This window comes from Patiria miniata, unplaced genomic scaffold, assembly GCF_015706575.1.
Source record: "Patiria miniata isolate m_02_andy unplaced genomic scaffold, ASM1570657v1 HiC_scaffold_6, whole genome shotgun sequence".
Lineage (NCBI taxonomy): Eukaryota > Metazoa > Echinodermata > Asteroidea > Valvatida > Asterinidae > Patiria > Patiria miniata.
Window position 1 is genome coordinate 716,014 of NW_024037073.1, and position 12,806 is coordinate 728,819.

At 38.1% G+C, this 12,806-nt stretch overlaps 1 protein-coding gene across 7 annotated transcripts in view; it reads left to right on the plus strand.

Annotated features, from left to right (window-relative positions):
- Positions 1–2,632: 2,632 nt before the first annotated feature.
- Positions 2,633–12,806, plus strand: part of LOC119742545 (F-actin-monooxygenase MICAL3-like) — a 65,970-nt gene continuing 55,796 nt past the window's right edge. For all 7 annotated transcript variants that reach the window (XM_038218557.1, XM_038218558.1, XM_038218560.1 and 4 more), the window contains exon 1: positions 2,633–2,770. The gene's annotated coding sequence lies outside the window, so the exon portion shown is untranslated. The remainder of the gene's footprint in view (positions 2,771–12,806) is intronic.

Below are 12,806 nucleotides of genomic sequence, written 5' to 3' on the forward strand. Positions count from 1 at the left end.
GTAAACTAGAACAGTAAGAGTAGTTGATAATTAACCACAGAACTAATTATAACATGCGGTGACGTATAAGATACAATGATTTTTTTTTAAAAACATTCTTTCAACTTAGAGCTTCCGGTCTAGTCAATGACGTCAAACTGGCCATCGGGAAACTGCTTTATAACTGATATAGTGAGCTATTTCCAGATTGCGACTGTTTTTGAGAAGAACCTTGTTTTAGTTAATTTGTTCCGTTATCGTGGAAAGGTAGTAACTAACTTTCAAGGCATTAACTCAACCCTCAATAGTGATTTCTCATAGTTATTAATGTTGGGCATTTTGAGCACTCGAACTCAGTTGACAAAACCCATACTATAACTGCGAACCTCGCTTAAAATTTCAAGCACACATTATTTTAGGCCTGATTATTTTGTGAGAATTGCCTAAAAACAGAGAAGCACATTCTGTTGTTATTTCGTCCCCTGTTTGACAAAAGAATGTCTCCTGCACCGCCGGCGCCTGTCGCTAGATGGGGACGGTGGTGGACGGTCCGTCACCGCGTTTATATGGGGAAGTTTTTTTTTTAATTGTTAGCTAAATTAGGACCGAGTTGTGGAAACTTTCTGCTATCCCAACAGCGTCTTCGGGCCCCATAGTTCCATGGGCAGCGGGGCGGAACGGTTTTCAAACTGGGGGGGGGGGGGGGGGGATCTCCGAAAAGGGGCACTTGCACATCCATGCTGAAATGTCGACACGTTTTTTTCACCGGCCACTTGGCCTCCGTAAAATCAAATAGTGGAGGGGGGCTGCTTCCAAAATAGGGAGCGCTCTTCACAACAGGCCATTATGCAAGCTACGCATTATGTGCCCATTTTCCGGGCGCATTGTAAGGGTTTTGGGCCTTGGTTTTCATATTCCTCGTTCATATCGAACTCTCTGTACCATTTATGGAAATGGTTACTATAACAAATTATCCGAATTTTAGGGCCAGTTTTGTTTTCTGCTCGAGGGGGCACATTTTTGCGCGAAAGGGGCACTTGGGTAAATCGGGGGGGGGGGGGGGGGTGCCCCCCAGTCCCCCGGTTCCGCCGCCCCTGACCATGGGGCAACTCGTGTGTAGTCCCCACAACTACGGAACAAGTATGTGTTTTCTTGCGGCCGAATGTTTTTGTCGTTCGTGCCGGCAAATTATCAGGCTCCCGGCAGCAAAGCACTACCGTAAATTGTTTGATGTCAATTAAGCTCCCCAACAACCCAACAAACAAAGAAACAAACGAACAAACAAACAACATAATTTGTTAGGGGAGAAAAAACAATCACATGTGCATGTGGAAGAGCGCGGCAATACGTCTTTTAAGTTCCCTGAATGACGTCATAACCCTATAATGCAAATCTTGATTTAAACCTTCATTCAGGCCTTTTATGCACGACTGCAACTCCTCATCCACAAACAATGTTGGACTTTAATACCCCTCCTCCTCCCTGTGTGATCTTTATATTGAGCGGTGATTTGTGTAGATTTTTTGGATACATTTTTAACTTACGGGGTGGTTCGGTGTGATGGTTGCTTTTTGAGGGGTTTTGTTATCACCCTATACCCACCCAGGAAAAAAATTGAAATAGTAATCTCATCATGGCCTTTGTTTCAAATTCAGTGAAAATTTCGTAAACTATGAAATTACAAATTATTCCAAATTTCCTGGAAAATGTCTCTGATTTACGACAATCACATTCTCGTTGATTTGTGTTAACCAACCGCTTTCGAAAGCGGGCGCTCTTTACAAATTCAAACACCAAAACCTCCTGGACGGCTTTTTTGTAAACCTCGACTCCGTCTAGAGTTCGGCTTCAAGTTAGTTTAAGCACACATTTTATGGGACTCGGCTAGGTGTATAGTTCTACTTCAATGCTCTATAAATCAGGGGCATCATTTTTGGAGGGTTGATTTCAATAAACCCTGTCGCAAGGTCATCTAAGTTTCACTGCAGTCGTTAGATGCACGTGTTTCCGCGTTTTTTTTGAAATAAATGACCATGGAATGGCGGAAATATTTATGATTATGATGTCCTGGCATGGAATTCCATTTATAAGACGTCTGAGCTGACAAGGTTCTGATACCCGTAATTCCCGCCAGCAGACATCTTTGAATTTTGTAGGCCTATGCACAAGAGGTCCACCCTGGCCAGGCCTTATGCGTATTGAAAAAATGCACATCTCAAAGGAGGCTGCAGCTAGGTTTGAATGGGGTGGATGAGTTTTACAAAGGAACAGTACTTAGCTAGCTGTGGATGCTGAGACTCAGAAAATCAGAAACCGGTAGTTGTGAAGAGCGCCCTCAATAATAGTGTTTTTAAAATGTCTGTTTATTACAACTCGTAGATGGGGACAGTCGTTGTACTGAACATGCCCTTACGTTCTACGCAGATCACGGCAGATGAATATTTTCATTATCAGTTTATTATCAGTTTATTACAGGCCTATAGTGAAATTTTTGTTTTTTACCAGCAACAATTCTCATAATTTTTGGCACACTATTGATTCCTAAAATAAGGTATTAAATATGTCATCAAACAGACACCAACTACTCGTTCCAAGAACATTAAGAAATATTATGCAGTAAAGATGGCGATCACCTGTGAAGAAAATGACTCGCTAAACGTCATCGTCGTTGATGAGTCAACAGTGTTCTAATATTTTGATGAGTGGGTGGCCTCTGAATTTTGACAGAAACATCGGAAGCGAATTCAAACGAGATTTGTGAAAGATCTGCGCGTGGAGCACAGGAGCTAAGGTGAGGTTGTTCTCTTCCCTTTCAAGTTTCAGTTTCATGTGATGATGTTCCTTTGCACTGCAGCCGCAGTCATGGCCCAGTATTGGAGTCCCAAATTTTCGGACTAGTCATGGCCGTTCACAATCCAATTGGGGAAAAATTCCGTACTCGATCGTCAATTTATGTGCTGCCAAACATATCAATTTTCACCTCACCTTGTGATTTCAACCAAGAGGAATCCAGGAAGCTGTGTAAATGCGAAAAAAAATGCAAAATGTGTTTTTAGAGCACATTTTGGATGCACACGTCGTGCAGAACTAAGTAAGTTGAAGCAACCGGTCAAAACTGATTGTACCCCTGAAAGACAGCGGTATTTTATACGCATGACATCGACAACCATGACGTCGCATGAGCCGGCCAATGATAGTGCAATACGTCATTATGAATATTTATTTTCTCATGAATATTTAGTTTATTTCAATGGATACTTCAAATACGTCCAAAGATTGACCATTGCAACAGCGATCGTGCGCGGCCTAGTGGTTAAGTGTCTCGTGTATCAAGCAAGCGTCCGCGGTTCGAATCTCGGTGAAGTAACTAACTGATTCATAAAGAGAAATTAAGGAAAGGAGAGGGTGAGTGTAGAGGAGGGAAAGTGGAGGAATAAAAGATGTAACTTTTGGCACTAGAAAATTAATTGAAAAAAGTGGCGATCGAGTATGGAACATTTTCCTCAAATTGTTTCACAATTTACCCTTTCAATCCATTCTTTTCTCAAGTCTGTTCCTTGCTTTATGCTCTGTGTATGTAGAGAGTCTGGCGAATTTAATTTTTAAAGAAAGAAATCTCAGGTTTTGTATCACTGATTACACAACAAAATCAAGACAATGGCGTTTTAATGAGCTTCACCATTTTGGAGATACAATGTAGGCCCTACTCCAAGGCTCTACAACAATTTCCAAATTTGGACTAAATTGGACTTGGAGTTTTAGAAACTTTCAGTTCTGTAAGATTTACATTATTTACTTAAAGGGAATATACAACATTTGCAAACATCGAAAAATAAAACTACCAAGTTTTTACGAAATACCTTACTAGGATGCTGGTAAATGACAGTGTAAAGCATTCTGTAAAATTATGGCGCCTGGTGTGAAGTCATTTTCAAGAAAATGGTATTTTTTGTATAAATTTCCAACGGTGATCGGCCGACCACCGTTGGAAAAACCTAACTATTTTTCAACTACTCAAAATTCACTATTTTTTTCAGTCCAAATTTTGTTTGCTATTGGTTATATATTCATGAACGGGTGCAGGCCAGCTAGACTGATTCCCTTACCGTACAATTTTCCGGCATCTATAAATTCATCTATTTTATTTCTAGTGGAGTCAGGAAACCAGACTACTCCACCATTTGTGTTTTTCGTGGTTTTTCCAGCATTTTCGAACACAAAAACTGCAAACATGTCAGTGAAACAATATTTGATCTATTATAGTAACCCCTCAATAGTTCATTTCTGAAAATTACAGCAAAAGCCAATGATGTACATTCCCTTTAAGTTTTAGCATGCTTTATAAATCTTATTTTCCAAACCTATCAAAATGTTTAATATCATAGGAATCTCCATTAAATAAACAGTGACTTGATTTTTGAATCGGGTTTTTACCACTCATGACCAAAAAGTCTGGCAATGGCCAATCCTGCTCCACACAACACAGCAACACAGAACATGCATGCATGCCTTATTACTGTTACTTTTTTTGGCAAAGACTTCGTTTCAAACAAACCTTGTGTGATTTTACTGTCGAATCATGCGCTTTGTTTTCTTTCTTTTTTTGGTGCCAAGCAGAGACTATACATGTACATTGTATATATGGCGGTTCATATTTCAAACGAAATGTCTTATTTTGTCTTGGAAAAGTCATGAAATTCCATTTTATGATTTCTCTGAGAACCCTGGTGTACTGTAAGGTGGGAGCCCATTGGTTTGGATTTGTGAGATAATTTTGTCATCTACGTGTAAAGTGTTATTTGAAAAAACCCCAATTTACAGTACAGTAACTTCGGTGACAATGCCCCACCTTGCATTCCGTGGCCAGTGAGCAACCATGTGTGAATAGTGATCCTCCTCAGTTGTTTTTCTGAGAAAAGAAAAGTGTCAAATAATATCTGATACCAGAAGCTAATTATTACCCTTAAAAAAAAAAAACACATCAATAGTGCTTTTTCCGGTCACTCTACAGCGTGACTTTTAATGGATTTATCCTTTGAAATTTGAATCCGTGTAGTACACAAGTCAATAATTAAACTGGATTTGAAGGATGTCATACCATATATTGTGAAGGCAGGAAACCACATGAAATCGTTTACGAATGAAGAAAAAGCTAGTCTGCAGTTACTCTGTTGAGAAGCAGTGAACCAGTTGAAAAGGAAGGCCAGTTCATTGGAAAGCTAAACGCCCCTGGGCAACAAGCAGGCCATTTTTCTCTGGTTCTGTGTAGCTTTGTTTGTGACTTGACACGAAAAGGCTTGCATACACATGTACATGTAATGATACATGTACATGTAGCTCCAACCTCGAAGAATGAAGCTAAAACTTTATTCCAAATACATTTTATGTTAACCATTTTGTACTACAAAATTTATCATTTTCTACATTTGTAGCCGTTGCATCAACCTGAAGTGATATTTTTTTCCCTATTAAACTGAAATTGGACATTGGAAGCAAATTTTGTGGAAAACCTGTCCGGCCATATTCCAAATTTATTTGTTATTTTTTCAGCCCTGGTTTTGTGCAAACAGTACATCATAGTTTTACTCTCAATTTTTTGGAGGGAAAAAATCTCCAAAGTTACTTCAACACATAAGGCCTATATTGGGACTTTGGGAGTATAAAATGTAACTCAGATCACATCAGATGGAAGCTTGAAACTCATGATACACACAAAAAATAAAGATTTGGGGATATACCATATAATTGTAACATTTTTTACACAATTAACTGATCCAGCATTTTTCACATCCCTTTTCAATGAAACCTGCTTGTTCCCTTCATTTCAACTTCATCTTTTTTTAAATGGATGGTTGTATCTGATATTTTATCGGTGATTCTGAATGTGCATGTATTTAGGACTGGTTCTTATTTTGCGCAGGAAGGCAACAGGAAATTAAAATGACAAGTTGAAATCAATGACAAATACTCGCGTGATCAAAGGCCAGCTTATTATGCAAACTCAAATGGACGGATGCCAATAATTTTATATCATTCAATGCCGGAACTCTGAGCAGTTGGAAAGAATTAATTTGGTCTTCAAGTCATTTTTTCCTACATCCTTTAAACATAAAAATAGATGGGTTTTTTACATTTTTGTAGTTAAGTCTATTTTGAGGGTTAACTGTTCTATCATGAAATGTACCTAGGTACATGTACATGTACATGTATGTAAGTGCCACAAAATTGATTAAAACGTTTATACGCAATGGCTGTTCATGAGCATCGAAGGTGTTTTTAATATAATTATGTACTCTTTCGTGTGATTCCATTAAGTAAAGCCCCCAAAAACCTTGAAAATATAATTGTTAGGTTCCACGCGTCATTGCAATGTCAACAAGCTATAATAATTATTTTGTGACACACAAAAAAATGCACATCATGCGTTGCACAAATATACCATGACACTACATGTAAGTGCACACATGCACAGCGCAGTGATGCAGCTTGCACATCTTCACTTATGCATGAAAAAATAATTCCACATAATGAACTGCCTTAAATTCTGGTTGCCTTTGTTGGGATGAAATTTACTCAACCGATATGGGGCCTTTGGGAACTCAAAATTTTAATTTTAATTTAAAAAATATTCCTAATGAACAAAGCAAATTGGACAAGACAAAGACAATTTGAATGTTGAATTTTATTTTAAAGGGAAAATACAACATTTGCAAACATCAAAAAATAAAACTACCAAATCATTTGGAATTACCTTGCTGGACTGTTAGTGAATGACAGTGTAAAGCATCCTGTAAAATCATGGCACCTGGTATACTGTCATTTTCAAGAAAAGTGGTATTTTTGTATCAATTTCCAACGCTGGTCGGCCGACCAGCATTGGAAAAAAAACTGGCTTTTTTCAAATACTGGCCCCAATTGACCATCGCACTTGTTTGCAATCGATTACACACCTATGAACGGGTACAAGCCAGAGCCAGCTAGACTGGTTCCCTGACCTTACAATTCCCCAATGTATGTTAACTGCTCTGTTTCTTCTTATATGGAGTCAGGGAACCAGACTACAGAAAAATGATTGTTTTTCTTGGTTTTTATAGCATTTTCGAACCCATAACCTAAAAAAAGTCAGTGTAACTATATTTGCTATATATTTCCAACCCCCCAATTCCATCCATATCTGAAAATTACAGCAAAAGCAAATGATGTACCCTTTAAACACGGCTCAGTTGCAAACCTGCCTGTTTGCACGACAAGAGTGCATTTTGATCTCCAGATTCTGACCGTTTAGCGGGCGCCCTCTATCGGGTCTTCCGTAACCCGTTGTATTACAAAAACATGGTAGCCAAATTGACCAATCAATAGCTTAGTCCACATTTCTGATCGAAAAGACGTCACAATTTCTAAAGTTGACTCTGATTGGCTAGGGAGTGGGGTCGCATAAACTTTGCATGCTAGGATACTGTGTACATGTACATGAGATGTTCGTCGTGTGGCTCTGCACACGTGATTGCTAATATTCAGACAAATGCATGTTCTGTGCTCTTCAAAAAAATAACTCAAATTTTGTAAAGAAATAAATTCAATACCTTAAAATGTCAAAAAAGGATTTTCGCGTTCAATGTCTCATTCAAAAGTGAGTGTCTTTATATTACTAGGAAAATAGAAACTGAAAAAACAAATCATTTTTTTCGAGGTGAAACTCGAAATAGCATCTTTAAATAAATAATCTATAAACTTGTAATGTAATCACACATGTGTTGACATTGACCTCATCAATGAGTAATATAATATGTAATTTGATTCTAATTGCCACTAAATCATGTGGGAATACAGTGTACAATGTACATGTCTTCTTAATCACTTCAAGTGACATTTATTCATGGCAATTTTCTCAGCTGGATGCCCAGCCCATCCAAGCTTTCTGTCTCTCATCACCTATTCCAATAATCCAATTAAACCAAACACACCAGGCCCGTCTGCACTAGTGCTATGGGGACTTGTCAGAACATGGGAACAGCCACACCAGCAGACAATTGGGGACACATTCCATAGTCTGTGCATCATAATACAGATGACCTCCGTGTGTGAACACTTTCTGTACTGAGCACAGGTGCCTGTGTTGTGGACTATGGTTCCAACAGGGACATGAGGTTTGGATCAATGTGTACAATGTGCTGTTAAAGGGAATGTACGTCATTGGTTTTTGCTGTAATTTTCAGACATGAACTATTTGAGGGGTTACTATGATAGATCAAATACTGTTACACTGACATGTTTGAAGTTTTGTGTTCGAAAATGCTGGAAAAACCGAGAAAAACACAAATGGTGGAGTAGTCTGGTTCCCTGACTCCACTAAAGATAAAATGGATCAATTTATAGATGCCGGAAATTTGTAAGGTAAGGGAAGCAGTCTAGCTGGCCTGCACTCGTTCATGAACATGTAACCAATAGCGAACAAAATTTGGACTGAATTGATGGTGACTTTGGAACAATAGTTGACAAATAGTTAGGTTTTTCCAACGGTGGTCGGCCGACCACCGCTGGAAATTTTTACAAAAATACAATTTTCTTGAAAATGACTTCACACCAGGTGCCATAAATTTACAGGATGCTTTAGACTGTTATTTACCAACTTCCTATTAAGGTATTTCATAAAAACTTGGTAGTTTTATTTTTCGATGTTTGCAAATGTTGTATATTCCTTTTAAATCAAATATTGTTAAGATGACTTGTTTCACGTTTTGGGCTTGCAGTTGCTGTAAAAACCAAGAAAGCCAATCATGTTCTTGTAGTCTGGTTCCCTGACCCCACTTAACATGAAACGGAGCAATTTATAGACTTTGGGGAATTGTAAAGTCAAAGAATCAGTCTAGCAGGCTTGTACCCCTTCACAGGTGTGTAATCAATTGCAAAGAAAATGCGGAATAACTAATTATGAAAAAATAGGAATAGTTTTTGAAAAAAAACCCAGTTTTCTCCAATGCTGATCGGCTAACCAGTGTTGGAAAAGTACAATTTTTCTTGAAAATGTCAGCACACCAGGAACCACGATTTTGCAGGATGCTTTAGGCTGTCATTCATTCCCTAACAATCCGGTAAGGTATTTCGTGATGATTTGATCATTTCGTTTTGTGATGTTTGCAAATGTTGTATCTTCCCTTTTAAGAGTCCATGAGATGAATTTTTCTTACGATAACACATTTTGTGCAACTTACTACTCTTAAATGAAAGTTACTGTTTGACATTCCTTTTTGGTTAATTTCATTGGAAAATGCACTTCTTTTAGTTTAATTATTAAAAATGTCCACTCCTGCGCGATCATGTACCGGTAGGCATACATGCAGCCAGACCGGCCTGGCTACATGTACAGTTCCTATGTTCTATCATAATCTCTGCTATTTTACATCTTCTCCTCTCACTGGATCACCAAACCCATGGTTTTCCAAGTCTTATTTCACTTGCCATTCATGATTGCGTTGTTGCAACTGTACAACACTAGCTGTATACCGTGTACATGTACATACGGTACACGTATCTAATTCGATACACACGCACATTTTTGTACAGTCAATCTGAACAGCTGTTGAAATTATTATTCAAAAGCTGCACTGTCACAAAAGTGCATGCATGCGCATACTAGGTCCTGCTGGCTTCAGCTGAATTAAGAGCAGGACGCTTCTTATTCAAGAGTTGAAATGAATTAATTGAATATTTGTCGAGGGAAGCTCAAAACTAGTTTAATGCTAGAAAATTATCAGTTAAATTTGAAAATCTATTTTTTTATGGTGCCAAACCCAAAAAGCAGGTACCGTTATACATTGTACATACTTTTGTACACTGCCAGCCCTAACCTACCTCACTCCTCCAAATCCTCCTGGTGGTTTTGGAGGATTCTAGAGGATTGAGGATGAATGGTGATTGCTGAGGATTCTGGAGGATTGAGGATGAATTGTGATTGAAGCACAAGAGGATTTTGGAGGATTGAGGATGAATGCATTTTGAGGCAGGACTGTCTGATGACTTTGAAGGATTTGGCGTTGGTTATCCTTCATTTAAACATGAGTGCAAAATTTTGGGATGAGGAGGATTTTGGAGGATTGAGGATGAATGCATTTTGAGGCAGGACTGTCTGACAATTTTGAAAAATTTAGGCGGAGTTGCACAATTTTGGAGGACTTTGGAGGATTGAGGATGGTTCTAAGCAAAAAGGGCCTAGGGGGTTAGGGTTTTTAATTAAGAACTATATTCAGAGCATTTTGCAATGTGTGCTGTAATCATAATTTTTGATTTATATAAAATGTACTGATATTTATTTTTTTAAAACCCGAACAGCCCTGAGTCCTGCATTTTTCATAATGATTTTACACACACCCACTGCATTAAAACAAAAAGTGTGGTATAAAAAAATGTGTGCTAACTGCGCCCTTGGAAATCTGTTTATAATTTAGTGCATCTTTCTGTCAAGGTCTCTTTTAAGTAAGGATGGGATATTGCGTTTAAACATTTAGCTACTTCACAAAGGCTGATGCCTGTCCCAGTATTTGCACCCGGGTGTGTTTTCAAAAAAAGTTATATTATTCATGATAACACAATGATTGTCCATCTTGTGACAGCAGCATGTTAAAAACATAAAACAATAAATTGTATGCATACATGTACATGTATAACTGACACAATAGACAGCCAGCAGTCATTGAAAACCTATAATCTTAACTGCCCAGAATGTGATCAAGTGCTTTCTAATGCTTTGTAAGTAAATTAAAGGGAATATACATCATTTGCTTTTGCTGTAATTTTCAGAAATGGATGGAATTGGGGGGTTGGAAATATAAAGCAAATATAGTTACACTGACTTTTTGGAGGTTTTGGGTTCGAAAATGCTATAAAAACCAAGAAAAACGATCATTTTCCTGTAGTCTGGTTCCCTGACTCCATATAAGAAGAAACAGAGCAGTTTACATACATTGGGGAATTGTAAGGTCAGGGAACCAGTCTAGCTGGCTCGTACCCGTTCATAGATTTGTAATCGATTGCAAACAAGTGCAATGGTCAATTGGGGCCAGTATTTGAAAAAAAGCCAGTTGTTTCCAACGCTGATCGGCCGATCAGCGTTGGAAATTGATACAAAAATACCACTTTTCTTGAAAATGACAGTATACCAGGTGCCATAATTTTACAGGATGCTTTAGACTGTCATTTACCAACATCCTGTTAAGGTATTTCGCAAAAACTTGGTAGTTTTATTTTTCGATGTTTGCAAATGTTGTATATTCCCTTTAAGTTTGTTGAAAGGAATCCTTGATTCTTTCTAACCTGCATACGTGTGTACCCTTGAGGTCGGATCCAGTAAACATAATGCTACTTTTTCATAATGCGGGTTAACTTTCCAGTAAACCTAATGCAACTTTTTCATAATGCGGGTTATGTAATTTACATATTTGTAGATTAATCGTTTCTGAAAATATGTAAACAGATTTTAGACTTCATTAACGTTTAAACGTTTTTGTCACATCCTTACTTTTAAGTTGGCAGTATCACTGATCAAAGGGCATATTTACTAGAGCACTCCACAACAATGTGCATACTGGTCTGTCTGGTGACCCGTTCTGACCAGCATCTCTATTCTCTAGTATGAGTCGATAATCCAGCTCATTGTTAAGTTGCAAACAGAAATTCAAAAGTGCTTTATAAATACATGTTGGTTTTTTCCCCAGCACTATAAGAGGTGCCAATAATCACTCCATTGTCACTCCATCATTGACAATGGTGTCTTTTTTGGCACAAAAAGTAGCCTATATACCGGTACCCATGATTGTGGCTGGCGCACAGTACATGTACTGGCACCTCTGATTATTTATGTGTGTTCAGTGACCGTCAGGGGTCAGGGGAAGCTACATATAATGGGTGTTCGTGTTCAATGAACTTGTAAAACTGAAATGTCAACGAGAAGAATTGTCTGGAGGTGAAAGGTCAGACGTATCCAGACTGTAACAAAAATATATCAGAGCCTTGTGACTGTGACTGGCTTGTGAGCTGTTTCCTTGAGGTGCATGTTTATCATACAGAATGAGTTGGCCAGCCACGTTCACAGAATGTAATTTGTACACATTGGTGTAAGATCATTTTTAAGAATGGATTTTTACATGATTTCAGCTAAGCTTTAAACATTTTTGAAAAAAAATCTAAATCCGTCTACAAATTTTCCAAAACATTGAAAAGAAACCTGATTTATAAAAAAAAGGCACCTACCCGGTACGTTCATGTTTTATCTTCCATCAAACTTACCGGTACATGACGATGTTTTAAAACCTACTTCATTCACAAAACCTCGCAGCGCTTGAGTACATTCGGGGTACACGTAGTTCAGTTTTTACTTTTTTAAATGACTGCCCGCTATTTATTAGGGGCTTAATACATACATGTCAATCATTGTTGATTTATCATGTCAATCACACCGGTCTACAGGCGTAATGGGTAGGCATCAATCAGCCTTTGTGAAGGAGAGTGAAAATGTGAACCTTATCTGTAATTCAGTTTCAAGTTCAGTAAATGTGATTTCATTTAATTGATGTGCTGTTTTGTAATTCCATTTATTTCCTTCATTGTCCTGAGGCCAAATGTTGCCATTATGGGGGCAAAAGGCTACTATTCTGAATTGTGTTGGTGAGTGTTTTGGGGTGGTCACAAAGAAAGTCCTGTGTCCTTTCCATTCATGTACAATGTATGATTATCAGTAACTCTTTTACTGACACCAATCAGTTTTGTAGAGGGCTGTATATCATCAAGCATTTCTTTTGGATACTACAATTCAATTTCTGAATGCAGCTTTA